The sequence below is a fragment of the Corapipo altera genome, unplaced genomic scaffold (assembly GCF_003945725.1).
Source record: "Corapipo altera isolate COAL_440 unplaced genomic scaffold, ASM394572v1 61411, whole genome shotgun sequence".
NCBI classification, from domain to species: domain Eukaryota; kingdom Metazoa; phylum Chordata; class Aves; order Passeriformes; family Pipridae; genus Corapipo; species Corapipo altera.
This window is the reverse complement of record NW_020884875.1, coordinates 27,499,430-27,527,403: the sequence shown is the minus strand read 5'-3', so window position 1 is coordinate 27,527,403 and position 27,974 is coordinate 27,499,430. Positions and strand designations below refer to the sequence as shown.

The 27,974-nt window shown below is 39.1% G+C and overlaps 1 protein-coding gene and 1 long non-coding RNA gene across 3 annotated transcripts in view; one reads left to right on the top strand and one right to left on the bottom strand.

Moving 5' to 3' along the window:
• Positions 1-27,974, bottom strand: part of NTRK2 (neurotrophic receptor tyrosine kinase 2) — a 208,986-nt gene that overhangs the window by 13,263 nt on the left and 167,749 nt on the right. The window lies entirely within an intron of this gene.
• On the top strand, positions 184-26,357 carry LOC113943251. Its single transcript, XR_003526263.1, has 9 exons — positions 184-218; positions 3,034-3,143; positions 4,138-4,214; positions 9,337-9,498; positions 10,820-10,995; positions 11,166-11,374; positions 15,879-16,001; positions 16,414-16,468; positions 25,377-26,357. It is a non-coding gene; the product is annotated as an uncharacterized LOC113943251 (long non-coding RNA).

Genomic DNA, 27,974 nt, shown 5'->3' with positions numbered 1-27,974 from the left:
CTGGTATTCCCTACGATTTTTACATAAGCCAGGGTACAAGAAGAAAGGAAGAAAAGCCTTCGGCCCTCTTTCCTTCCGGCGGCTTTGGAGGTGCAGGTTTCCTTGTTGTTAAGTCTGCCGTGTTGGGGAGTGAGGCCTGGTAAGGTCTTGTCGACCTTGGGAGACAGAGGTTGCCGGCGATCGTTCCAGCACAACTTTCTGTTGTCCCAAGGAGAGCAGTAAGGCATTCTTTTGCTAATTCTTTTAGTTGCTAGATCTTGGGCTATTGATCGTGTATATTTTATTTTGGTTTTGTTCCTTTTTTTTCCCTCCCCCTTCCCTTTTCCTTCTGAAATTGTATATAACTGTAATATAAGTGTAAATATATTTATATATATTGCTTTAGCTGCCTCTCTCTTGTTTCGGTTCTCTTGGTTTTTTTTTCCCTCTTCTCCCATGGTTTGGTGTGTGGGGAGAGTCTTGTGGTGAGGTTTGGGGACTTGGCAGGGATCCAGCTTCAAACCATATCATGTGACAAGTATATATTCAATCTCTTTAACACAACTAGATAATTTTGTCAAACTAGAACCAAGCTGTACCTTTCCAATCACTTGTTCACTCCTCCCTAAGAAAAGCATCCAGTATACTTGCAAGATAATGGCATTTTAGGATACTTTTCACTACTTATATTTTGGTCTTCTGACTTGTTTCCCCATCTCAGAATGATAAAACTGCAAAGAAATGTTCTCTGAGAAAATTATCATGTCTTATTGCTAAAACTGAAAACTTCTCCTCTCTTGCTAAACATCTGCTCTTTCCCCCTCATAAAAGCTGCCAAATGTTTCTCTCAGCACAAGAAAAAAAAATCAATAATTGTTATTTTCATTTCTTTCATGCCCTGGCCTTCCAGACAAAGTCAATGCCTTCTCTTAAAATATCAGTCCTGCATGTCTACTTGCAGAAAAGCAGTATGTTATTTTCACAGTCATAATAGGCCATACGACTCCAACACATGAGTTTACTGAATTATAAAATAAGGTAGATTATTAGCCAATAGCTAAAAACGTGTCCTTTCTTTTTCACTTTTAACCCTGCTTTAGTTCATCATATTTAAAAGGGGTTTATGTCTAAAGTTCTTAATTAATTAAACCAGTGTTTTTTTCAGAAAAGTGAAACATTGTCTAGAACAACATTAATTACAACTGTAAATTCTCTCCTCAATTGCACAACATCAGTTCAATATTGTATGTTAATTTTGTGTCATGGAGATAAAATTCTTCTCATTAGCCTCTATGAAACCACGAGCAGTATGGAAAAGATGAAGGAAGACCAATTACTCAAACATCCACATAACACAAGAACCAGAAGATATCAAAAAAATTTGTAGATGGCAGTTCAGAAATAACAAAAGGAGGCACCCTGTCACATAATATACAGTTCCGTGTGGAACTTTCTACCATAAGGTACTGTCAACCCTCAAAGATTATCAGGGATCAAAAAGTGATTAAACAAACGGATGGAGGATAAAATAGGACAAGGACTATCAAACATGAAGATACCATCTCTGGCCCAGGAAGCTCCTGAGTTGCAGAATGCTGAAGACTAACAGAGCACTTCAGGGAAATAATAATTTATGCTTAACCTGTTTCCATGCTATTTCACAGACACTGTTTCCTCACAGTGACAGGACCCCGGACTAGAAGGGTCTTTTTGGAGAAGCTATTCCTATGTTCCTGTAGGGAAGGGCCACACATTGCAATATGGAGTCCTTATTAAACCTCTCAGCAATGCTTAAGGAGGGCTAGAAACAATTCTGGCAAAAGGTTGGAATAAAGGGGAGATACCACATAGAATCAAAGTAGGTGAATAACCTAATGCATCTTACAATTCGGCATCCTCCAAAGATTTTAAAATGCTAAGCTGAACGGATATAGAAACAGTGCCTACTGTTATGTTTTACATAAAACACAGCATCAGTGTGGGCCAGTCAAATATACAGGATAATTAATAAACTGTAGTAGTTATTGCACTACAGGCCATTTACTCTTCCCAGAAAGGAAGATGAAGTGCCCTGGAGGTAAGATCAGATGAGTGTTACAAAGAAGGTGACGTGATTCACATCTCTGATTGAAAGAAATGTCTCCTATCAGACAGAGGGACAGAAGGAAAGTTAACCAAGTAGAAATCTGCAGCACTGAAAAGTAATGGATTACAGCTCTTTGGTCTCCCTGGACAAAGTGTGTATAAATGAAAAAAAAGTCTATTCCTTTAAAATATAATTCATTTTACTTCAAAATGATAAAATTTTCCAGTGTTAAATAATAAACAATAATCTAAGCTAAAAGAAAGGGAAGTATGCTGTGACAAAATGGAAGGAAAGGCACTTTGAACAGTGTATTTCAGTGAATTCAGTGTAGATCTAGATTAATTTCTGAAGATGGGATTCAGGGACTTAGTGAAAAAAGAAGGGAGATGAGATTACTATAAGCCAGAGAACATTCAGCATATTGAATCAAATGGTCTCTCCTTTTTAAAACACTCTGTATTCTACCAATTTGCCATATCAAGTTATGCCATAGGATATAGTTACTGATCACTCCAGTGGCACAACTTGCAACTCAGAATATTGATCTCATATGAAGTCCTGTGTTTTTGAAGTCCTTACAAAAAGTTGTCACTGTATCACTTGTGCCTTACCACTGTTGCCACACCTCAGTGTTTGCTGGTTGTACCAGCAGATGAAGAGAGATATTAAGAACCAGTAGACAAGCAGTTGGAATTACTTATGTCAAAATCCTCACAGGCTCCAGGTGATCATCTGATCTGTCCAAGTCAACAGCAAGTCAGCAAACAATTTTGCAGTGCAACATTAATAAATTGCAATTTCTGATTTCCAAAGTGGTTTACAATATATCAAATTCCACTTTTATATTAATCACAAGTACTCCGGGCTACCAGTACCAAGGAAATTTTACAAAATAACCTTGCATTGGAAAAAACTGGCCTCTACAAGTTTGCATCACAGTTGAAATCCTAACTTCTTTTGCTTTTTAGAGGGTTGTTTAAGACGTAATGTGATGTGCTAGCTGAACAGCACAGTCAATATCAACAAGTTGCAGTCACCTGAGCATAGAGTCTGAAAGCCCACTATCACACCACGTAAGGTAGCTTGTGTTCACTGGGAAATATGTATTCCTAATAGTCTGAAAGCTATTTCTCAGGTACTAAAGATCACGACTTTTCCCCATACTTTACTGAAACCCACATTTTTTTCAAATTTATTGTAGGTTAATGTAGCATGTCTGGCTCTATCGCTCATGTCAAATTACATCACAGGGGAAGAGGAGAGCAACAGAGTTTGGTTTGTAGCTTTTCTTCTCCCTTGTGAGTCACAAACGTGCTTTTATAATGTATACCACATGGGAGCACCACAATTTTTAGTTGAAATGTCTCAGATGTTTCGGTTCTTTGAATTTTTTAAGACAGTTTCTCCCCTTTTCCCCCCAGATGCTAATCAACAAAGCACTGACAAGGTCCTTGTGTTCATTTTTCTTCTCTTCTGCAGTCTTGATGATGTTTTCTGCTCTGCACTTTCTCTGGGCCATAATTTGTTTACATAAACTGGAAAACACAAGAAAAAAGTTTAACTAAAATAGAACAGAAAACATTCTCTGTTGTTTTCCCTCCATTAAGTCTAGGTTTTGTCTCCTTATTTGTGCCACAACATCATGCTATGAGTTGAAACAGGCATTTGCTCTGAAATGAGGCATCCATCAAACAATACACAATATGATCATTAAAAATACCAGCAACTGCTATTACTGGGAGGGGAAAAAAGATTTCTCATTCCTCTGGTGCTTTCAAAATCCTAAATTCTTATCATATTCATATATTGAATTATTCCTCAAGCCATGATTAAAATTTTGTTCTTGGATATGAGAGCCCAAGTGTATAAACTCTGCCTGTGGTGCTGTAGCATCTTACCTTCTGCCTGTAAAATAAGGCCAGATAACTGTGACATGCAAGCATTGGCACAAGGTGTTAGTCTAGTAAGAAATGACCCCCAAAATTTCTCTGGGTGTATCCATTCCCTAATGACATGTGATCAAGGTAAAGTTTGGCTTTCTGACAAAGCCTGTTAAACTTTCTTATTACTAGGTGTTCCTGAGGAACAGAGGAAGATCAGAGTGATCTTTGAAAGGATTTAGGTCTTCACCAGCACTGCTACATTTCAGGTATGGGCTCTCTGAAGATTTAACATATATGAATTTCCACACCATGGATTGTGCAATGTACTCCTTACATCCTTCACCAAATGCCAGTAGTAGCATGTGAACAAAGGAGAAGAGATAGGTGGGAAAGAAACCCAAAACTACATCTACTCTCCCTGTTTTCCCCTCACATTTTTCACTGCCCCAAGGGAGCACTCTGGAAAATCTTCCACCTTTTCCTAGGATGAAGCTAATCCTTACTATAACCATGCAGCATTGAAGTGGTTCCTTCCTCATGCACGGTCAGCCTCCTCTCTGGATAAATAAGAATCCTATTAAACATGGAGTCCTCTACTTGTTGCACTTCTATAATTAATTCAAAATAAATACATAAACATAATTTTAGTTTCACTGCTCAAATAAAAGTAGGATCTGCAGTAAAACTGAGAGCTCAAAGGTTAGAACCCATTTTTTAAACAGAAACATGCTACAGTTTTACACTAAAGTAGTTCCAACAAGTAATTTAATTTTTTGAGATGTCTGTTGTTAGAACTGAGAGTCAACTGTATGATCTTCAATATAAATCTTACACACAGTATTCCCAGGCTCCAGAGTTGCCAAGACTTAAGAGGTCTTGGAGACAGTCAAAATACGCCAAGTGGGAAATGCATGTCCCATGCGGTTAAGATAACATATTTCAAATTTTTGGGGGGTTTCTGAGATTGTCTATAGCCCCAGTTTTTTGGACAGTTCAAGAATACTTTGGGATAGGATTCCCAAATCAACCTCTGAGAAATCTGGTACTCAACCAAGTCATATTTCAGTTAGGTTGGCACTAGTATTTTGACCTATGCTTGTATAATGCCTAGATCAATGAAGTCCTAATCTACACAAGGCTCCTACACACACTTGCAGCACATGCAATGGATAATAATAACACTTTTTCTAGCCACTTGTAAAAAATTACAAATGGGTTCTCCATAGCAGCTGCAGTGTCACTTTTTATATCATAGTGGGTTAATAAAGCCCTAATACTGTTTGTGAATCTTTGTACTTCAGAATATTTTTCATCTGCTTCAGCTGAAAACTTTTGAAATATTGTTTCATAAAGCCTGCATTTCCTTTTAAAGTCATGCTACTTTATAATACTCTGGGTACTTTTAGGATGATCCACACAGAGTATTACCACATGCACTCGATGTTCTTATTAAAATATTATGTGCTTCAGGCCTTAGTATATAATTTTCTTTGCTTTCTTGCCAGGAAATCTATTTACTCTTTTCATGTATTAGGCCACCATCTTCACCTAACCCTGCATCCTGACCTCTGCAGTTATCTCTGCTGAAAATGTCTCGATCTTGTATCCATCTGAGGTTCTCATTAGCCCTGACCTCATGCCTTGGCTACAGCCCCATTTTATTTTCCTTTTCTCTCTGCTAGATAGCAGTTCTCCTTCAAGACACTTCAGTCACTGAGCTAAGAGACTTCTGTTAATGAAAAGCAGATGCAACACTAAGTTCTCCCCTGAAAGAATCTTCTTCCTACCATAATGATTTTTAGCTTGAAAACCCACCATACTGTGCAAGACCCATTCTGTATGATTAATCCAGCCTTCCAGGACATCCTAAATGAGTGTTTATTTTATGACATGTTAATTTTTGGCAGTGAGCTTATGACTGACTAGGTAATACTGACAAAGGAGGCTGCCTTGCTAGTATGGTAATTACATGTGAATACTGACATTGTAAATTAATGCCCTCTGAGTTGCTGAACTGTGTATTTATCTCGTTTAATTTTCTTTTCAATTCTTTTGAACACTTTACATAGTCACTGCTGTATGAGTGTCTGGGTGCTCCGTTGCTTGAACCTTGAACTAGGTAGTGAAGGAACTGGATTAATTCAAGATCATGAAGACTCCATCACAAAATGTATGCCACTCAATTTTGACATGTTACTGTATATATACATAAAACTATATATATATACATTTATAGTATGATAATAAATGCACTGCAGTGTATTTGGTAAAGGTGCTTAAGTCTTACTGAGATCTCACTGTTATGGTCAATACGTCATCTTTGGTGGGAAGCAAAACATGGCTCTGGTTTTCTGTGAAAACTGTTGAACTATGGAAACAGTCAGGTGGAAGTTAGCCATTTGAAAGGCAGAAATAATGGTCCATGTATTTTCTTTGCCTGTTTTGAAGAGATAACAATGAATATCATATGTAAGCCAATACAGAATGTGCTTCTATCAGACAGGAATTAAGTATGACAATTCCTGAACAAAATGCAACCCAAATTCTTGCTCTTTAGGGTCAGACAGCTGTCCAGAGTCCATGTCCTCCTGTGGCAGGAGGACACAATAACAGGAAGTTATTTTTTCCAAGACTGTCTTGGCTCAAGAGAAAATAGGGGAGAATGTTCCTTGTTAAATGAATCTAATATGGGTTACTCCCCCTGATGCACTTGCTCAAATAAGGGCCTCTTTATGCTCAGCAGGAGCACTTTAATGAAGAAGCATCTACTAAATGAAGCAACAACAAGACACCCTCACCCTGTTGAATAGGGAAAGGAATCAAGATGAATATCAATAGAAGAGAAAAGAAGGTGTGGGTATGGGAAAAGCACAGAGGGTGAAAAAGAGATGAGTAAAAAGCAAAATGGTCACAATCATAAACCAGGACATGCAGGAATGTATGACCACCCAGCCTGCTTTCTATTGCAAAGCATCTCCAATAAGCAAGCACACAAGCAGCCATCAGTGAGCACTATGGTCCACATAAAGCTCTTATTGCAAGTGGTCCTCTTATGGATGGGCTGAAGCCTGGGAAGACTCTTGCAGCTCTAATCCTACATGTACCTTTCAGTTATTTCAGTAAATATCCAGTAACATTAAGAGCCTCCTGTATAAGATATCCTATGGTCAGAACACTACCAAGTTACAAGAAGCCTCAACTCTTTTCTACTTCAGGAAAAGGAATATAATATTCAGAATGAACACTGCTGAAAAGAACACAATACTCAGAAAAACAATAATAACTATAATTTCACCTCTCCATCATGGAGGACACAAAACTGCAGTGCCTTTGCTAATTTGCTTTTCGTCTGTGAGAAATGGGGAAGGAATTAAAGAGGGAATAAAGGCAGAACTGCTACCTTCTGTAAGAGAACACAGAGACAGCTTTGCACTGCCTTTCCTAGGGGATTTCACAGGTTGTGAGCAGCTGTCAAAAAGCCCTGATGAAACTGTGCTTTTCAGCTGTCACTACCAGAAACTGGGCTTTCCACTGAGTCATGGAGTCAGGGTAAGCCTCTGGGCTCTCTCTAGGTGAAACTCAGGCAAAAGTTTGGGGAGAGAACCACAGCACACAGACTGGCCGCAAATTTCTATAGGTTATGCCTGCCACCATAGGAACAAATGTAATTGTTGTTCCCTCCAAAACAGCTAATGCAGGTACATTCTGTCTTGCAGTAGAAGTACAGATTTTGGTTATTGTGCATTTGAACTAGGAATCTCTTCTGGAATGTCCAACACTGGGCCAATGAGCCTTTTCCATTACTATCCATGTCCTAGTTCTCTGAGAAGCCTGAGCTAAAATACACTACCGCCAAGTAAGGCACTTGTAAATACCTTTATTATTTGTGTCCAAGGTTTGCATTCTGTTATCATGATTTAGCACCAAGGGTAAAATGAAATCTCTGTGGGACCACGTCAAGGGCATGCCATGCCAGTTGCTCATGATGCTCCCAGATGGAGAGCAAGGGAAGCAATACTATACACCTTCTGCTGATTATTAGCACTGAGATGGATGCCAAACACAACAATGTATTTTCCACAAATTCATCTCTGAATAATTAATTTTATTAATTTTATAATTATATAGTATATAGTGGGAAAATCTTATGGTTTTTATTTTCAAGATTTAAATGTATTTAAAAATTATTATTTTATGTTAACACTATATGATCACTGTTCATATTAATTATGATAATAATAGCATTATGTATGCAAAGGAAGAGAAAAATGCTCTAATTTAAATGAAAGCTAGAACCACACTACATAGTCTGGCCGCAAATTTCTATAAGCATGATGTGGGATGCTGGTTCTAGAATTCAATCATCTTTAGTATTCTGAAATAATGGATAATATTTTTATACTGTGCAAGGGTATCGAGAAGCAGTCTATGTGCAACTGAGCCTAAATCCTTTTGTTCTGTATTGCCAATACAAAGAAGAAGAGAGAAGAATTAATCTCTGTAAAGGAAGAAATGGTTGTATTTAGTCTAAAGACTGACTAACAGAAGAATCACAACAATTTTTGACTATCATGCTAATACGTTGTGGTTCAGAAGAATCAGAAGCAGGAGAATGAGAGGACAGGATAAGCAGAATAAGGAATCAACAAGGCAATAGGAAAGTTCCCCTTGTACTTTTGAACTGAGAATGTCTCCCCTGAACCTTCTCTTTCCCAATAAATTCAAACTAATTTAAATTTAAATGAACTTCTACCTAGGCTACTTACAGTACCCTTATTATTCCATTCAACAAAACTACTGTGGTCATAAAAAGAAGCGCTTTTCTTATTGAGAATTACTGATGTTTTGAAATGCCTTTGATTCTGTATCAGGCAAAACTACTCACCATTTTCTCATAATTTTGAGCACAGTTTTGAGCAAGAAATTTCAAAAAGAAAAATGTTGGTGTTTCCTAGCAAAACAAAGCAGCCAGATGCTCCTGAAAGATTTCTGTTTGAATGGAAACTTAGCACAAAATGTACTCAGATAATTAAAAAGAAAATGTGACTGATACTCAATTTAGGTTACACGTTCTACTGCATGCTTTTTAGTATTGTGCATCCTCTAAATGGGTTCTGAAATGAAGCAAAGACCTACGGAGGTCTGTTCAGAAAAATCTCAGCAGTGGCTGCTGCTGGAGGGCTGGGAGGTGGAAGGGAACATTACGCTTTTAGAGGGCATCTTCCTGTAGACAGTGGCACCTCCTTGAATATGTGGGAATGCAACATTAAGGGGATTCTGAGAGTGTTTCAAGCCCTGGGCAGTTTGGCATGAGAGGTTGGCAGGGGCATGAGGAGTGGCTCAATGCAGTATCACTGGTTTCTAAATTATTTCCATTATTACTTCCAGGAGGAATTCCTCCCCTGCTCAAAACTGCTCTGTATACAACTCAGATACTCAAGATATGCACTGAGGAAAGGTACATTTTACAGAGATTCACGGGAGAAAAAACAAAAAACCCAAGCTTCACACTAGATCAATGAAACATGTCTTAAAACAACTGGATCCCAGGTAAAGCATTAAAATATACTACAGGGACCAAACACATATTGGGAAGAGAATGGATTATCTTACAGCCTAAACAAAAGCAAGCAACAACAAAATGATTAATTAATAGGCAACTCCTTCCTACATTTCTCTAGGCAGACTCTTTCTATGGAAAGTGAAATGATGGGAGAAAGTGGTCATTAGTTATCAAAATCTGAAATACTAGCAGTCAATGTCCTATAAAGGTACTTAGAATGCTTTCCTTCTAGAGATTAAATATTTTAGCATGACTGTATCACAACAGAATTAATCCATCTAACAGTCTCTGACTCTGTCCTGGTTTCAGTTGTGATAGAGTTAATTTTCCTCTTACTATCTAGTACAGTGCTTTGTTTTGGATTTAATATGAGAATAATGTTGGTAACACACTGATGTTTTAGTTGTTTCCAAGTACTGCTTATTCTGAGTCAAGGACTTTCAAGTTTCCCATGCTCTGCCAGCCAGCAGGTGTACAAGAAACTGGGAGGGAGTACAGCCAGGACAACTGACCCAAAGTGGCCAAAAAACGTTCCATACCGTAGAATGTCATGCTCGGTATACAAACTTGGGGCAGTTGGATGGGAGCCCCCAGTCACTCCTCAGGGATGAGCTGGCATTGGCAGTGAGCAATTGTACTGTGCATCTCTCTTTTTCCTTAGGTTTTATTTCTCTCTCTCCCCTTTTCATTACATCAACAATATTATTAATAATAGAAATACTAAATACAATATTTATTAGAATATTCTACTTTATGTCAATGATTAAATTGATCTTATCTCAACCCACAAGTTTTACTTCTTTCTGATTCTCCCTCCCATTCCACCAGAGATGGGGAGTGAGCATAGGCCTGCATGGTAATTAGTTGTCAGCTGGGGTTAAACCACGGTAGATTGTCACATTGCATTGTCTACTCAGAAACATCACAGAAAATGTACGGTTCCTGTGCATCTGCATAAAATACAGACAGCTCTTACTGAAATATTGTCAACCCAGGACAAAATGTTGCAACCATTTAAGAGAATAGAGAATTTTTTAAAAAAACCACCAGACTAGGCCAAGAAATTAAGGAAAAGATTATGTCCAACAGAAACTGGATGCTCTAACAGGAGGGGGCAGCATGCTGCTTGGCATAAAAACCACAGTCTAGCAGAGCCCTGTTCTCTGTTCTGTGAAAATACACTCTGGTCTTCAAGCTGCATCTTTTCTGTTAGTTGAATTCTGCCATGTGCTACAAGCTAAGAGGCAACAGAGAAAACATAAAATCTTAATCTGACTTCACTTTCTCTTCTTCTTCTCCTCTCTGCAGTTCTCCAGCTGAATATCACCATGGTACCTGGCTGGTCATCAAATACACAAATTGCAGAATGCATAATTTTTGTCCCTGTTCCTGCCCAGTGGAAATTAGGAGATTTCCCTATTTTCAGACCACATTTAGTTTGTGGGGTGTGAATGATGCTGGAGAGTTCATCTGTAAGAGAGTGGGTAGGTATCCGGTGTGGTACTCTGCCCTTCAGCTCCCACCTGCTGCAGCCATCTTCCCCTAATTGCCTTGCAGCCCCGGAACCCCTACTGCTGCCACCGCAGCCTGGCCCTGCATACTAATTGGCACATTTAATGACTTTCTCTTGCTATCCTTCCCTTCTCCTTCTAAGCTGCTGTCTGGAAGCAGGAGAGCCCAGCTGCCATGGAAACCAAGCCTTCCAATGCCCTGAACTTGCAGCACCAGCCTTGGGAGAGGATTCCAGTGGTGAAGCTCAAAGAAGGGGATGTTGGAGGAGGTGTAAAGGTGGAGGAGTGGGAAGGTGTAAGGTTGACTGTGGCATGAACAGGTCTAGGCTGTTCTGCCAAGGCACTGGACAAGGTGAGTGTATACTGGGCATAAGAAATCAGACATTTACGGGAAAAAGAGGTTAACCCTCTCTTACCAATGTTTTTCTTCTGAATGTTTCAAGTGTCTTTCTGCCCCTCTCTCCCATCCACTTACTGTCTGGATCAAATACTCCTAATACATGCACATACCATGTCATCAAAGGGGTTTTGACAATCCCAAATATGACTCACGCATCTCAAGGACTGTTTGTAGCCATAAAAAGTGCTGATTTCAGTGAGCAAAAGGTTTGAGGGGGCCTCAGGCACAAGCTGCCAGAAGACAAACTGCTGTCTAGGCAATAAGGCTGTGATCCTGTGCCCAGCCTTTCAGTCCTGCCTCCCTTTCCCAGGGCAGCCACTGGACTGGAGTTGCATGAAAATGAAGCACTTGTGGCACTGTCTGTATGCGCTGGCATGTAGTTCAACTCCAGCTCTGTGTCCAAAAGCATTCTGGTCCCTTCTTCAGGCTGTGTGGCTGTGGGAATTGCACTTTTATCCTCAGTTCTGTCTGCTGAGGATCGCTGGCCATATAATGAGGGTAAGATGAGTGTACACTTCAATCTGAACCCCAAATTTCAGCCTTCGAAATACACTGTCACTTGCATCTAGTCTTCTTGTAAGCTTTCAGGCCAGCAATGGAGAATGTCCTTGTGTGTCGTTTTTCTAAGCAGAGCTCCCTATGATATGATTTATTCATGAAGGGAGCCCTCAGAAGGTCAATAAAACTGGCGTGCTCCCAAAAACACACAAACAAAACAGGGAAGACTTCACTGGGTCAGCACTTTTCTGAAGACTAGATGGAGCTGTTTATATCCCAGGCAGACCCATCCAAGGGACATAACAAATGTTTCAGCTCTCCTGTGCTGTCCCAACCACTTAAACAACCAGCTTAATACTGAAAATTTACTTCAGATACGAGTGAAAACTTGCTAAGCCATGAAACGCTGCAGGGTTTTGAAGCTGAAGTACTCTGGACACCCAACAAAGGTACTACTTGGTATTCCTGTGAAACAAGGGAATCTACTGCAGCACAGGCTGAGGAGTACAGTGAGACAGGTCTTAGGTATGACAACAAAGGACAGCTCAACTGTCTTCCCACAGATATATTTCCTCTTTAGCTAAGACCAGCAAAAAGAGACTTCTGCTTGGATTTTTTCTTTCAGGCATTTAATGTTGTCTTGCACCTGATCTTGCCATTAACTTGAAAAGGAAGAGGACCACCCCATTATAAATTTCAACACGCTAGGTCTATCACACATGATCTGCTACTACAGCACAAACTGGTACATAAAAGTTGAAGAAGTGCAGAAGGAGTATTTGCAAGACATAAGAATGCCTAACCTAAGAGAGAAAACTGTTTTACAGAGTTTGCAGCATTTGTGTAAGCCACCCCTTTAATGCAACTTAAGAGTGATTTTATTTAATAGAAAACAAGGTTTGAAACAGAAAATGTTAGAGGATTACAGGGAGGAAAACTTTTTTCAAGCAAAGAGAGAAGCTGGTTAACTTCACCAGGACTAAATGACATTCACCTGAATTTGAAGGTATGCAGGTAGGAAACTGCAGGAAACTGGCTATCATTAAAAAGAGCAGCTATGCGAGAGAGCTGATGCATGGACATAAACATTCTGTCTGTATCCCTCTGAGCAGAGTGTGAAAGAAAACCTTCTGTAGAAAGGGATCCCACTCTACCAGCCCAGTGGTGGTGCATAGCATGAATGGGAACAAAAGTGATACAGCAGACAAAGCATATGTGGATTTTCAAAACATCTTTGATAAGGCCCTACATCAAAGGTTATTAAAAAAAAACAAACCTGCTGCAAAGGCCTTTTAATGGACTGAAGGCTAGTTACAGGACAAGAAGCAGAAAGGAGGACAGGAGGACTTCAAGACTTCTCAGGACAGAGAGGAAGCACTAGTGGAGTCCCCAGAGGTCAGTGTTAGGATCAGCTACATTCAACATCTTCAATGGCCCAAAGACAGGAAGGCATTGTCAATTATTCCAAGTAACAGGGTGATACAAAGTTTTTGAAGAGGCTTTTTAAACTGAGAGAACAGGCAGCAGATAAGCTTAATATAGTTAACTAAGTGCATGATAAACAGGTGCAATAACTACTAACCTATGTTTACACTCTGCACTGGTAGCTACAAATTGGGAAGGAGGTTTTGGAGCCATCTCCAATACCAACAGATCAGTGAGAAACATCTACCAGAAAAACTCAAGACACTGAGCATTACCAGAACAAGTACCAACAACGTGGCACAGGGCATAATTCTACCACATTACAAAGCCATGGCCTTTACATGACTTTAGTGTGCAGTTGTGGTCTTCACAGCTTGAGGAGGATATAACGTAACTGGAGAGGCACAGAATAGGAGAACTAAACTTAGGTTGAGGCTTACGAACTCATTAAAGTGATGGATAAACTGAGGTCAATCTCAGGAACAATTGCAGAATTGTTATTAACAAAGTCTCAAATACTGTAAGAAGAGAATACTCAACAAAATTAGTAACAAATAAATTCAGAACAGATGAAAGCACTTTTTTACATAATGGGTACTAGAATTCTGGAACTTGCTGCCACAGTTATGAATATAGACAGTACTAGCAGGTGCAAACAAAGATGAGACAAATCCATGAACTGGTTCATATACAGATAGTACTGGGAACTGTCAGGAATAAACTCTAACATCCCATATCCTGAGGTCATAGATTCTGGCACAGCATAAGAAAATGCCCTCAAAAATGGCCAACAATAGGGCAGATAGCTTACAAGCAAATGTGATTTACATTTAAGAACAGGCTCAGTCATTTCTTACAAAGGCTGGAGACGTACATGCATATTAGGCTGGCTTGGGCAAGTCAGGAGAGTATCTGCCTAGTCAGAGAAAATTAGGTCAAAATGGAGAGCCTGATGTACCTATGAGATGTCTAATTTTGAAGATGGGCCCAGTTTGCACTTTGTTGCTTATTTTTATGTACTGTGTGTATTTTGCATCAGTGGGTTAAACCTTTCATTTGGTATGGAAATACAAAATCTCCCTTGCATGTTGAACTAAAACATATTGAAATGTTTGAAGATCTTTGGTATTTTACAAAAAGTCCTGAGGAGTTGGGCTTCTAAGTGGGCAACAACACTTACATGTCGTGGATAAAGACAGAAGCATTTCTGAATATAATTCATCACTGCAACTGCTCACATGTTTACAACTGTATCATTTCTATATAAATATTTTTATATCACGTATATGATGTATAACGGGTTTTTTTTGCTCTGGAGTGAAAGATTCCAGCACTATTAGGAATCTAAATACGCATTATGGAAAACATTTTTAATTACAGGATCTAATAATGTTTTTCCACAGAATGTCTTTTTAATTCTGTACATTTGCTAGACTGTGTTCAGCAAATGAGGGAGCTGTTAAATATTAGTTCTTAATCTCACCAGTCGGTGTGTATTTGGCCACCTGGCTAACTCCTTCCACATCTAATTTTATCCAAACACAACAGTTCCCTGCAATGTATCAGAAATTACATTTGACCATGGAAGGTTCAAACTGCAGCACAGACACCTGGTTCCTCATTTACCAGATTAACAAGGCTGTCCTGGAACTACTATACTAAAAGAATGTAGAATGGGCCAGCACTGGGACCAAGTACTGGCACAGCAGTTACTGCAAATATGTTGCCTTTTTGCTGACTTTCAGAAGAATAGATGCTCATCCTACTTGTGGAATGCCCAGGAGGAGAATATGCTGCCTTGACAGGAATATAATGTCAGAGCTGTAGCAGGAGGGAACACAGCTCAAGTTTCTCCACATACTACTGTGGGAGACAAGCCCTTCTCAGCAGTATGCTGGAGTGGCTTGGGCAGGCATGCAAGCTCAGCCTTAAGCAATGCAGCACAGGAGGCTAGGGGATACTTTTATGTCAGGAAGTGTTTAGCAACCTACTCCTATACATCATCATCATAGAATGGTTATGTTTTAACAGGACCTTAAAGATCATATAGTTCCAAATCCCCTTGCCATGGGCAGGGACAACTTCCACTAGACCAGACTGCTCAAAGCCCCATCCAATCTGGCCTTGAACATTTCCAGGGATGGGGCATCCACAACTTCTCTGGGCAACCTGTTCAGTGCCTCGCCACCCACACAGTAAAGAATTTCTTCCTAATATCTAAATCAAACCTACCCTCTTTCAGTTTAAAGACATTTCCCCTTGTCCTATCACTACCTGTGCTTGTAAAAAGTCCCTCTCCAGCTCTCTTGTAGCCCTTTTAGTTACACAGCCCCAGAGCTGGATGCAGCACTCCAGGTGGAGTTTCACAAAACTGGAAAAAAACAACACAGATTTAGTTATGCACACCTTCCCCCACTCTCCCAATGCCTCCCTTCCCCACTCTACTCTTTCATGCACATGAAAGAAACAATTTTAGCATTTACACATCAAAAATTATTGAAACCAAATGAGTATCTATGTCTTTTAATTTCAGGACCTTAATCTGACATACTGGAAACTTTAAAGATCAGGTTTTTTCCTACAGAGAAAGTGCTGAGGTTAAGGGCTGCAAATTGCAAGTTACAAGTTGAACACCAGAAGAATCTTGGAAGGACAAGTAAACTCATTGTTTTGTTTGTGTTTCATGGGGGTGGGGGATTTGCTAATTTAGAGAGTAGTAATCTTGAAATAGCTGTCTGGTAATAACTATAATCTAATTTGCCTGTCCCCAGAAGTCTCCAGACTCCTTTTAAATTCTGAGTAGTTGCTCTTTAAAAGGCAAGGAATCATCCTATATAATTAAAATTACAGTTGCAGAGTGATAGTCTCTGGGATTTCAAGGTGGAGCAAAATTTCTGTAGCCACTCTGCGACTTGTGTTTCCTGCTATTCAAGGCTCCCAATGAAGTACCAGATCAAAAAAAAATGCAAGGTCCCAGTCTCAGCAACAGAAGAAAGAATGAACCATTAAGTGAACTTCAAGGCAACTTCCATTAGTCCCTTTCTAAGAGAATATTATTTTTTTTCTAGAAGTTGTGGAAGGTGGATTGAGAGAAAAATACCATTCACCTTTTGGGAACAACAGGTATAGGTTTGTTTTATTACATCTTCTGGTGTTACATCCATTAGAAAAATTAGCCTTTATCCATTTCCCTATCTCCACCATGCAAGATTGAGGAAGACTGCCTGACTGAGTGTCCTGTTTGTCATATCAGTGTTGGGTTGCTGGACTTCATCATCGCATTGGGAATCTCCAGAACTTGAACAGACTTTTGGAAATTGAATGCTCCAAAGTGGCTAAGGCTGTAATGGCTTTGTGCTCTCTGTGAAAGAAGTTCGGAGCACGGCATATAATATACAATAATGAATGTGATAAATCTGCTATATATTAAAACTCCAGGGAGAACCCAGCATAATCCAGGGTGGAAGCCCCAGTGTTCCACTTTGCAGGTGAAGCTGTAGTTTTTTGACCTAAAGTGAGCTTCCACGTCACTGAACCAGGGCCACAATAAACCTTGTCACTGACAGAAGCCATTCATGTTCTGAGATGGGCACAGGTTGAAAAGGTAAGTTTGATTGTCACCCATCTTGAAAAAAAAACAACAACAAAAAAGAAAATGTGAAGACAATAGAAAGCAGATATAGCTGGAGCAGAAGCAGATCTATTTACATGTTTTCATCCTTTAAGATCTTCTTCTGACTTTAACTAATAACAAATGCAGGATACGGGGAAACAAGGTCAAAGCAATATTTCCTTCAGCCATGGTCAAACAGAAGCACCTGTAGAACTGGAACTCAACCTGCCTGGAACATGGAGGGTTAAAGTCTAATTAAACCTAACCAAAATCAAGGGTGAGAAGACTGCAAGACGAATTAAAGAACAGGTTTTCCCTGTTCATAGACAAGATACAGTCAGGCCTGATTTTCTGTTGTGTGTGTACTTTTGTATACAGTTAGAGAAGATAAGAAGTTCCAAATAAGAGCTGAAGAACTACTGGCAAGTATTTTCATAAATAAGAAATATTTATTCTCAAAACTTTTTCCTTGCCATGAAAAATCAGCCATTGTGAACTGTCTTTCATAAATACTAGAAACTCTACTTTGAATATTCTGTGCAAACTAAAGATGGAGTAAACTGATCTAGACAAAATAAAATATCTATGCTTCAAATTGCTACTCATGCTGGTACTCTGAGGAACCAAATACTTCTGACACTTACAGGAGTTTTGGTTCTTTATATGCTTCGAGGTACCTGCTAAGAATTACATGGGGCACACCGAGTCCTGTGGTCCTCTTGTACCCCATCACACAATTCATCTACATCAGATCATTCTCTTCATAAATTGGACAGTACTGTTGGGTTTGGAAGCTGTTAATTCACTTGTCTACCATTGGTTTCTGTGTTGCCATAGTTATTGTACTGTCTCCTTGCATTGGCTAGCCAAATGGCCAATCCGCTTTGGCCCAGCAGCCCTTATAAGCTGCGGGAACTTCGAATAAAGCCACTTCTTCGCTGCTGGACTCCTGCGTGCTGTGTGGTCTCTTGTCTCCTGGCTTAAGTACCTCCGGCGCGGCGCCTGTCCCTGCCACGAGGGACGGGCGGCGGGGGGATGATTCCAGCCCTGAAAACCTTCACAGAGAGGCCGGCAGTGACCGCCCAGAAACCCCTCGAACTGTGACACAGTACCACCTTAAAATGAGACAATTTTCTTCCCAGTTCACAGGCTGTCAAAGAACTCCGTTCCTCTGAAAGAAATCTTTTCAAGTCTCTTGCTTAAATTCTTTCATCCCTAATGTTTATTTTATTCTTTTGATGCACTCATATAGCACAGTTCCTTTAGACTATCCTTCAACAAAGATCTTAATCAGGAATGCCCTTGTACTGTGTTTCGGTTTGGAGAAGTATTCTGTCTACTCTGCAACCAGGGGAAAAAAAGATGCTTGTTTTTCAGATGGATTGTTTAATTAACAAAGTTATTTCAATGGCTGCAGAAACACCTGTGCTGATGCAGAAAAGCAGATGATGCAGAAATTAGCTGTCAAGACCAACAGGAGAGCAGGACCTCTACTTTAGGCATCAGAGCTGGTTCATGCTACTTGAAGAGTTCACTGATCTCTTTGTCTCCAATCATAAAACAGGCTGTCATTGTACCTCACTCCTTGAGGATCTCTACTCTATACCTGCTCTGGGTTTAGTTTTCACATGTTCTTAGTCCCATTGGCCACTTTGCCTATATCTTCATATTTATCACTCTCCTTTCAAGACCTGATGCTAAGAATAAATTTTGCTTCCAGGCCAAACTAATTGTCCTTCCCACATCATCATGTCTGTAGTGGCGATACTTTCCTTCTCATACTCTTGACATTTAAACAGTCAAGAGACCATTAACATAAACTTCTCTTGTTTATTTTAGTATTCTTTTCAAAGTCAATCTGAAATGCTTTTTGGCACTTTTCACTCTATCCCTGTTTGTCCATTAGCCTTTCCTTCTTCAGTGTTTTTGCTTACTTCCAGTGTCCTTTATGAGGTGAAAACACCAATAGTCTTGCAACCTATTGCTCCTCACTTTCTCCTGTGATTTAGGGATACAACTTCCATATACTTTCTGCACCTCTATTTAAAGAAAATCTACATTTCCCCAATTCTTAAGCTGATCCTAACCACTAATTCTCTCTATTTTTCAGAGTAGAAAGGCTGAAAAAGCAGCAGCAGAAGGTCAATAAGAAAAGAGGTACTCCCAAAATTTTGAGTTCCCAATTATTTTAAAGCCAGGAATTCTGAGAATCTCAGGAAACTTTTAAATCCATCAATACCCCTGTGAACTGTACTTACAATGGGAAGTTATTCAACTACAGGTGCAGACTAATTGCCTATTTATGTAATCCAAAGGCTAAACAGATCCAGACCTATTCCTTTTTTATTTTCTATTTTTCCTGTCTTTCATCTTAAAGAAATCTATTAAAATGTAAAATACTACCAGATTAAAAGGAATAACTAAGGAAAGAAGTGTTATTTACATATCTTTTTTTCTGATTGTGCTAATTAACATAATGCTGCTTTCCATATCCCTAATGACATAACTGAGTACATATAAACACAAGCTACCTTTAAGGCAGCTAGCTTGGACTTTATGAGTAGCACAAAGAAGTGTATGCCCAGAAAAGGAATATTCATCCTGCTTCTGAATAGCTTTGCAGTCTGAATCAAGCTCATGTCACAGTTTTTGAGCTAGCAGTGTCTGTAGACGAGACATACCTTCCATCTCACAATCTACAGTGAAGTTGTATAAACCTCTCTGTGGCACTCATTTGCATTTTCTATTTTATGCCATTTTAGCTCTGCTTAAATCTGTATTTGAAGAACTTTTTACTGTGTGTAGTATACAGCATAACTTTCAGGTTTCTCCTTTTTTATTTAGTGTTTGAGATGGAAAACAAGGTTAATACTGAATATGTGGGCATATGCAAGCTCCAAACCCACTGACAGAATTCTGCAAGATGGATTTTTAATTACTTTCAACAGAATTCCCTTTGAAGAAAATGGCAATCTTGGGCCTATATATTTTAAACAATATCTAAGCTCTATTTTGCAGATTCACGTAGTATCTATTTGTTTTCTGCTCAGAGACATATTCCACTCACTCTGTATTGGCACTGACCTTTACTGTAACACAGTTATGATTTTCCCACACAAGTATTCAACATTAGATTCTTTTCTCTAAAAATGGCTGATGTGGCATGAGACACCAGCCTAAGAATATACAAGGATACTCATGGAGCATGGAAAAGTCACGCAACTGAAAACTTCAAAATTCCCTTTTTCATTGGTGCTTTCAATCTAGAAGACAAGACGAAATGTGCTGCCAAAACTATGACATATTTAGCTCTATTTTGATCTCTCTTTTTTCTCTGTGTCTTGCTTTGCTAAAGATGATTTAAAACTCTGCTTGTTGAATCCAGAAAACAAACAGCTCATGCTTAGGACAGTCTGCCAAAAATGCAGGCCCTGCCCTTTGCTTAGCTCATAAGCAAGAAAAATCTCCTACACGGATAGTGCCAGCCAGTATGCTGCACTAAATCTCACTATCAGAAAATAACGCTGCAAAAGGACTGCATACAGAGCAGTAATTTGCAAAAAGCCCAGCCTATCAGTTAGCCTTTCAAAGAGACTTGGTGGTGACAGGCATCTGGTAAATCAATCTGGAAAGAATCCATATTCTCCAGATAACATCACAATTTTATTTTGTGGGCCTGGGCTGAGGCAGTATGAGGAACGTAGATGACAGAAACATTAGGACGAATGATTTGTAATCATCATGACTGTCACTCATTTATCTCTTTCCCCCTTCGCCCCCTGTAATATTTATACTGGCTCTGAAATAATTGCAACACTGATGTGTTATCAAAGAATATCTGACAACATATTGAATGAACAGTTCTTTATCTTCTTAAAATGCTACCAGAAAAAAAAAAAAGAGAAAGAAAACGAGAGTGATTTCTTCACTCTGATAAAATTTCTCCCTTTCTGTGTACACCATTTAATCCAGATTTACAGAGACAATCTTGCAGGTGATAAAATAATCTGAAGGACTTTCTTCACACATGCCTTGGAAGGGACTACATGAAGTTATAAAATAATTCCTTAAGGGAGGCTCAGATTGCATCACATTTTGCATAGCTTACGTTTCCAGCAAAACATTGGTTTGCGTCATGCTGTGCTATGCAAGGATTGGATCACAGCTGATGTGATTTTTTTCCCCCACCCCTTAGATTCAGCAGTGAACACAGAAGTGAAATCAGATATAAAGCCATTACAAATTTGTTTGTAATTTGGTCATTGTAGTTTGCTCATTGGTCTCGAAGGTAGACAAGTTTACATTCTTTGAATATGTACCAGTGTCTTTCTGTCTTCTATAAAAATTGTATAGGCTACAAAACTAACTGGTTAGGTCACAGTAATTTTCATCAGCAAAAGAAAAAAACCAGTATTTTGTGCTTTACAGCATTGCAGTCTCAAGGTTCCTTTATCTCTAAATGGCTTTTAATCTGTTTTATTTTCATTATGTACTCCTTTATTATAAAGGATTATTATTTTTTGTAGATATAGATCTGCAGCCTTATACACTATTATCAAAAGTCTTGTACCGTATGTCTTCCTTACGGTCCTGGCTTCTAAACACGTGATTATGTGAATAATTGAAATTACATTAATTTTAAAATGTTCACTTCTGGAACTTGCAGTTATACAGAAAACCTTGAATACAGCTATGTGGAACAGAGGACTACATAGGGTTTCATGAGGCCCAAGTATCATAGGTGCATATCATTTAAACTTCTTCCACCTCTACCTTTAAAGTAGTTGAGTTTCTTTGTGCTCTGTTGCTTTCACTTACAAAATTCTATCATACACTCGCAGTCATGGCAGTGCATATTTATTTGCTCCTGAGGCAGCAATGACCTTTTGCTTGAATTGTTCTTTAGCTTCTTAGTTATTTATACATCTTGCCCTATTATATTTCTTGTTCGCAACTCTTGCCATTAGCAATATGGTCCAGGAAAGCAAAGATACCTTATAGAATCCAGCAATTATTTGCTTGTTTAAGTGTAAGAATTTAAGCTTCCTCTGAGTTAGCCAGTAGGGAAGTGATTGAAGTAAGGATTTATTTCAGTAATTAAAGCAACCAATGTTGTAGCATTTCTGGTGTGGAAAAAAATGGCAACACATGTATTTTCTGGAATGTTGCTGGAAATGGTTTGGTCTGAACTTGCTACATCAGCAAGGATACAGATTCTTGAAAATCACTCATTAGTTGCTTCTCTGACCTGGGGGCCTGCCACATCACTGGTCTTCATGATTCAATTCTGAATAGGGCGATTTAGACAAACTCAGATTAATCTCAAAAAGCACTATTACTTTCAGAGTTCCTTGGCACATAATGCATACAGGAATGTAGCACTGTAAACAAAACCAAATTCAAACAGTCTTTCCTCAAAATTGTCACAAAGGAAAAAATGCCACAGCAAATTAAAAGCATGATGATTACATGTCAAATCAAGAGTTAAAATACCAACTAAAAGCAAACTACATTGATCAGCACAGACAGGAGATGTAACTTCAATTAAGTTCAAGTGTTTTCATAGGTGTTAAACTACAGCTTATCTACTCAGACTGTTAAACTTCTGACCAGCGCACATACACGTTGGGAAATTGCTTGAAAGCCGAAAATATAAATTTTATATGTCTTCAGAGAACTACACAAATACAAGACTAAATAAGGTAATAGTTTTAAAACTTCATTTGCATCACCTCTATCTGAGCACTTCAATGGGTCTGACTCTGCTCCCAGTCCAAACATCTAAGACACCACTGTGGCAATATAAAGCCCTGGATGAAATAAAGTGGAAGAGAAGTAGGATCCGATTGTAAATCAAATTTAATGCAAGCTCATCAAATCCTCAAGGACTGGACAGCAGTGTTACAAGGATATTTTTAGGGGTCAAATAAATAGTAACTTTTCAAAGTAAATTCAAGAGTAGGCTAGGTATTTTTCTTGAAAGCATTTCAGTACACTGGGAAGAATGAAGTTACTTCTTACTCATGTGGCTTTTCTTTTGCAGGTTTGTTTATCCACCTGATGGAGACAGAAGCATTTTAGTCACCACAATCTTTTAATAACTCTTTTATACCTGTCCTTGGTATCAGATGAATATTCCCTCATGCACCTTAAATCAGGCCTTCATCTCTTCTGAAAGTTAGGCCACAGCAATAAGCTTGACAGATTTTATAGCTGTTTTGGCTCCATTTTATGTAAGACTAGATTAACACAAAAACAAGTTATCTCTGAAGTCTAATTACAAAGTTCCTGAAACTGCAAGATGCAGTATCAGTAAATTTCTAGGGCCCTCACCTTTTGGGAAACTTGGAGAGCTGTTCCTGACAACTTGTCAAAAACTTTGTTACTGTTCATCATGTCTGGTATTGAAAAGACTTCACAAAGGCATATGCGTTACAGCTACATAGGTAATCTAAAGCGTAGGTTCTCTGTCTCCGTGTTCTCTGTCACTGACGCCAATAGCCTCAGATTGACCCAAGTCTTCCCTTTCCTTCCACTCTATGCTGTTCCATCAGACAGACAAAGGACTCAGAGGACAGTGAACATCTAAATGATCTGCAGTATCACACAGGGCTTCCTCATTTTCATCACCACCAGCAGCTCTTTGCTATGCACACATGAATCTACATAGCCAGGTTTGTAGGCTCTGCTCTATTCCTAGCTGGTGCTGTCCTCTCATCTTCTTCATCCAGTCTTGTTACACATAGCACTTCACAGTCTAATTGTGTAGTTCTTCCTTCCCATGCTTCCTGAGTTCTGTGAGTCAAAAGAGTGCCATTGTTCTTCAGGCTCAGGGTAAAAAATGCATATTTAGGAAAACTGCCTAGCAACTGCTTTCCTAGTGTAAGGAGAGAGGCTATTTGCATAAGAAAACCTTCCAGCTGGAAGTCTGCAAAGACTCTGCTGGGAGCTGATTCTGTGTCCAGACATCAAAGGAGAAGTCCAGTTTAAGTCCTGCTCCCCCTGGGTGGTCTTTCTGTGCTGTCCCCACCATCCGTGGGGCAGTGGCACGGCTGCACAGAGTGCACCAGTACTCTGCACAGAAGCCAAGAGCTGCTGCTCAGGTTTCTGACTGTGGTCCCAGAGATCTTTTACTCATTTTGTTCCCACATCATCTTATCCTCACACTGTATACATCACACATCAGATAGTCAACAGTTTCAGCTGCTAACCTTTGGAGTTCCGTAATTTGCTTTCCAGCTTTCCTAACAAAAGTGACATTCTGTTGCACTACAGTACAGTATCTCCAGTATTTACACATGGTTCCTCTCCATAATTACTAAAAGGCACTATTAGTCTGCACAAAGGCCCAAGAAGAAAAAACTACAGAAATTAATTCATCGTTTCTCTTGCCTGGTCTGTAGAAAAAGCTGCCCATAAACTTTTCACTTTCTAAAGCCCTGGACAAAATATTGACTCTAGTAAACTCAATGGAAATAGCCTCTACCAATACTCCAAGTACAATCCAGCAAATTGTGAAGAGGGATGGGATTGAGGACATGGCTCTCTTATGTGCTAATCATCAAACAACGGTTAAATTGTTTCAGCACCTGCAAAAAATAGCTTTGTAGAGCTGTGCTGCTACTTAATGGAATGGGATGATTACGATCAGAGTTCTGCAAAGCTCTCCAAATTACAGTTCCTAAGGCTAATTTCAACGAGTGAATCACTGCTTTCCTGCAATTTATATCCATATGTGTGGTTATTTTTGAGAATGATTCAGTTTTGTATGTATAATTTTAAAAGGACTTTTTAAGTTAATGAACATCTGTGCTAAGAGCCTCTCAACAGAAAAGCTTGTGTCAGCCACTGGTGACGCTGACTGTGCAAACTTCCTGTTATCCTATAGGCATACATGTGGATCCTAAGGCTCTTATCAGCTGCATACTGCAGGAGTAACCCAGTTGAAAACCACACCATATAAAATGCTTTAACAATCGTGTAGGAAACCCAAAATTTCAATGAATTTGAAAACTCTAATATCTGTTTTATAACCAAAACAGGATCAAACAGTAGATTTGTAATGCTTCTAGCAGAAGCAAACAGAGGGAAAAATTTCCATTTGAAAATTTCAAAACAATTTGATATTTTGGTTGACATACATTCAACACTTTTAACTACAGTGTAGTTAAACAGGATTTCTGCATAACATATATTTCTAGGTACTGCCTCCTGGGTTGAACTTTTTTCCTCAAGATGAACCTATTTCTTGACATCCTGCATGAGAGCCACGTTGTTGTAAATCTAATGGGGGTAGATTTACAAAGGAATAATTAGGCACTGAAATTCAATGGGTAATCAAGTAACTGATCACAGAGCAAGGTCACTCTTCTTTAGATTGTCTTTAATCAGCTACATTTTTCAACCTCATTATTACAGGTTTTTGTTTCTGCCCTCTTTACACTCTTTGATATCACAGACTGAAGGAGAATATACTCCAGAAGCTATGAAACTGTCTTCCCGTTTGCACATTTCCTGGGAAAGGGGCCTTAAATCTGGCAAAGTGAAATATGTCACAACCTCCCAGTTAAAAATCTCACTTTCTGTATTACTAACCTGTCATTAATCCTGCAAGACGGATGTTAACAAGACCTCACTGTTAAATACAGCATACTACATATGTTGGACATCTGATGTTCCTTCTCCTAACAGTAATATGGAAAACTTTCTTGGACTCCCCTCTCAAGATCTGTGTCAGTGAAAACAGATGGAAACGGAACTGTAAGTAGGACCAATGACCCTGGTGTGAAGATGATGAGAAAACTTCACTTAGGAGGTGACTACATCTACAGCTATGCTAAAAAAGATGGAACTGTACTTCCTTGAGACAAAGCTGAAATAGGGTTTTCTGTGAAGAACTGAGCAGGTTAGACAACTGCAATTCCAGATAAAACACCAGCAGTTAAAGTTGTGTAAGTAAAAGTTGGGGAAAGATCATGCCTCCTGCACGCCACAGAATATACTCTGGCATGGGCAAGTAGTAACAGGTATCAAGCCATGGTGCTAATCCTTTTTCATCAGGATAATGTCATGTCCTGGTGCATACAAGTTTCTAAATGATGACATTGTGGTGACCTTTAGGAAGCCCTCTAAAATCATTAGGCCTAATTCTTCTTGTGATTATATTACTTGAACTTCAGAGCTACTGCACAGACTTTCAGGCAGTTGGTTTGGATTTACATCTCTCGAGCTGGCCTATTATTTCCTGTATTGTTTCCAGTTGCATGAAATCATCTGTGCACGTCCTCCAGGGCTGCTGGAACCCTCTGTCCTCCCCAGCACCACACATGATGCAATGAGCCTCTGACGGAGGAGGAAAGCCGAGAAGTCCATGTAGGGAAGCAGATAATTTCCTTTAGAGCAATGGATGCAAAAATAGCAGCTAATAAAAAGCCTTCAAACTGTGCCTTCAAACTGTGACAATTCAATACACACACCTACGAGGATGCCTTGACAAGCTGCTTGACTTCCCAATAACTCTTTCTTGTTTTCTTTAGTGTAGCCTCCTCCAAACTCCCACACACAGGTATTCATCTCTGCAGTGACAGTTGAGACCTGAAGGTGTTTGCTACTATTGCCCTTTCAGAATAGACAGTTGTTCCTCACTGTAAACATCTGTATCATGGTGTTTGCCCGGTTAGTTACAGCCCAAATAATGATAAACCAGCTTTTTGTGTTTTTAGCCCCTTGCTGTCATGCATTAATTCTCTTTGCAAATAGACATTTGGTACTGGAAATAGCTTAAGTGAGACCACTCTCTGGTGATTATTTTACTAGCCCTACCTTTTAGAAAATGTTCTATATAGAGTATCACCAGAAAAGTGTATTATGCAGTTGCCAGAAATACAGCACTCTACAATATTAGGTTCACACATGAAGAAAGGGCTATGGCTAGTCGGCAAGATGCTCTTTGCCATTTCACTCCTCTAATACTAATGTTATTTCACTGTTCTTCAAACTGCTACTCTGGCCTTGATAAGCGAAGATCAAAATCAGAACTGTTAACTGAGGACTCTAACACTCACAAACATCAGAACAGTTTCTCAAAAGGGGTTTCAATCTTTTCTATGTAGCAAGAAGGTCCAGAATCTATGAATTTTTAAAATTGGCCTGGAATAGCAAATTGTGTAACCCTTAGTTTTTCTGGAAGTCTACCTGAGAGGCTAAGGAGTGCAATAACTTCTGTTTTGACTGAAAATATATGGTAACTCTATGTTTTAAAAGACATCTTTCCCCCAAATACTCATTTAACATTAACATTAAACAGAAATTATCAGGAAAACATTAAGAAAAAAAGCTACAAAAATTTAGGAAACTTCCTTACAAACCTCTCCCACTCCCTCACCTGTTTACTTTTTGGTACCATGATTCCGTTTGTTTATTTCCTTACTCATCACCAAATTGGACAAGACCTGGAATTTAAAGAAAAAAAAAAAGGCACCCCCCAAAGAAGTTAAAAATAAAAGAGAAACAACAGTCTTTCTCAATCACTAGAGGTACAAAATGTGCCAGTATGAACTGCAAAGTCATTTATTGAGAGATTGAAACCAAAAAGTTTTTAAAAAAAAAAAGGATGTTCTTCATTTGGAAGGAATGGAAGATGAGAGAGGCCCAAGGCACTGTTTGACAATACAGTGACCACGTGCCAATGACACAGCCTATGCAAGTCTATGATGTACTGTGCAGCATGTTTTCATTAGAGGGTGAGAAGTACCTCTAATCCGAGAATGGGCAAAATCTGATTTGGAAAATATTATTCACAGTTCAGGTGATGTCTGTAGCAGAAAGAGACACCAAAACTGCTCTTTCACACACTGAAAGTCATTGGAGAAGGCTACTGTGAAGAGAAGAAAAATGAAGAAACTTTTTTTCCTGACAGTGGGCCTTCTTTAACCCTCTAAAACAGTCTGATAAGGGACAGGAATACTTTCTCTAAATACACTTGTGATTTAAGGGCTAGAAAGGGAGGAGAATAAT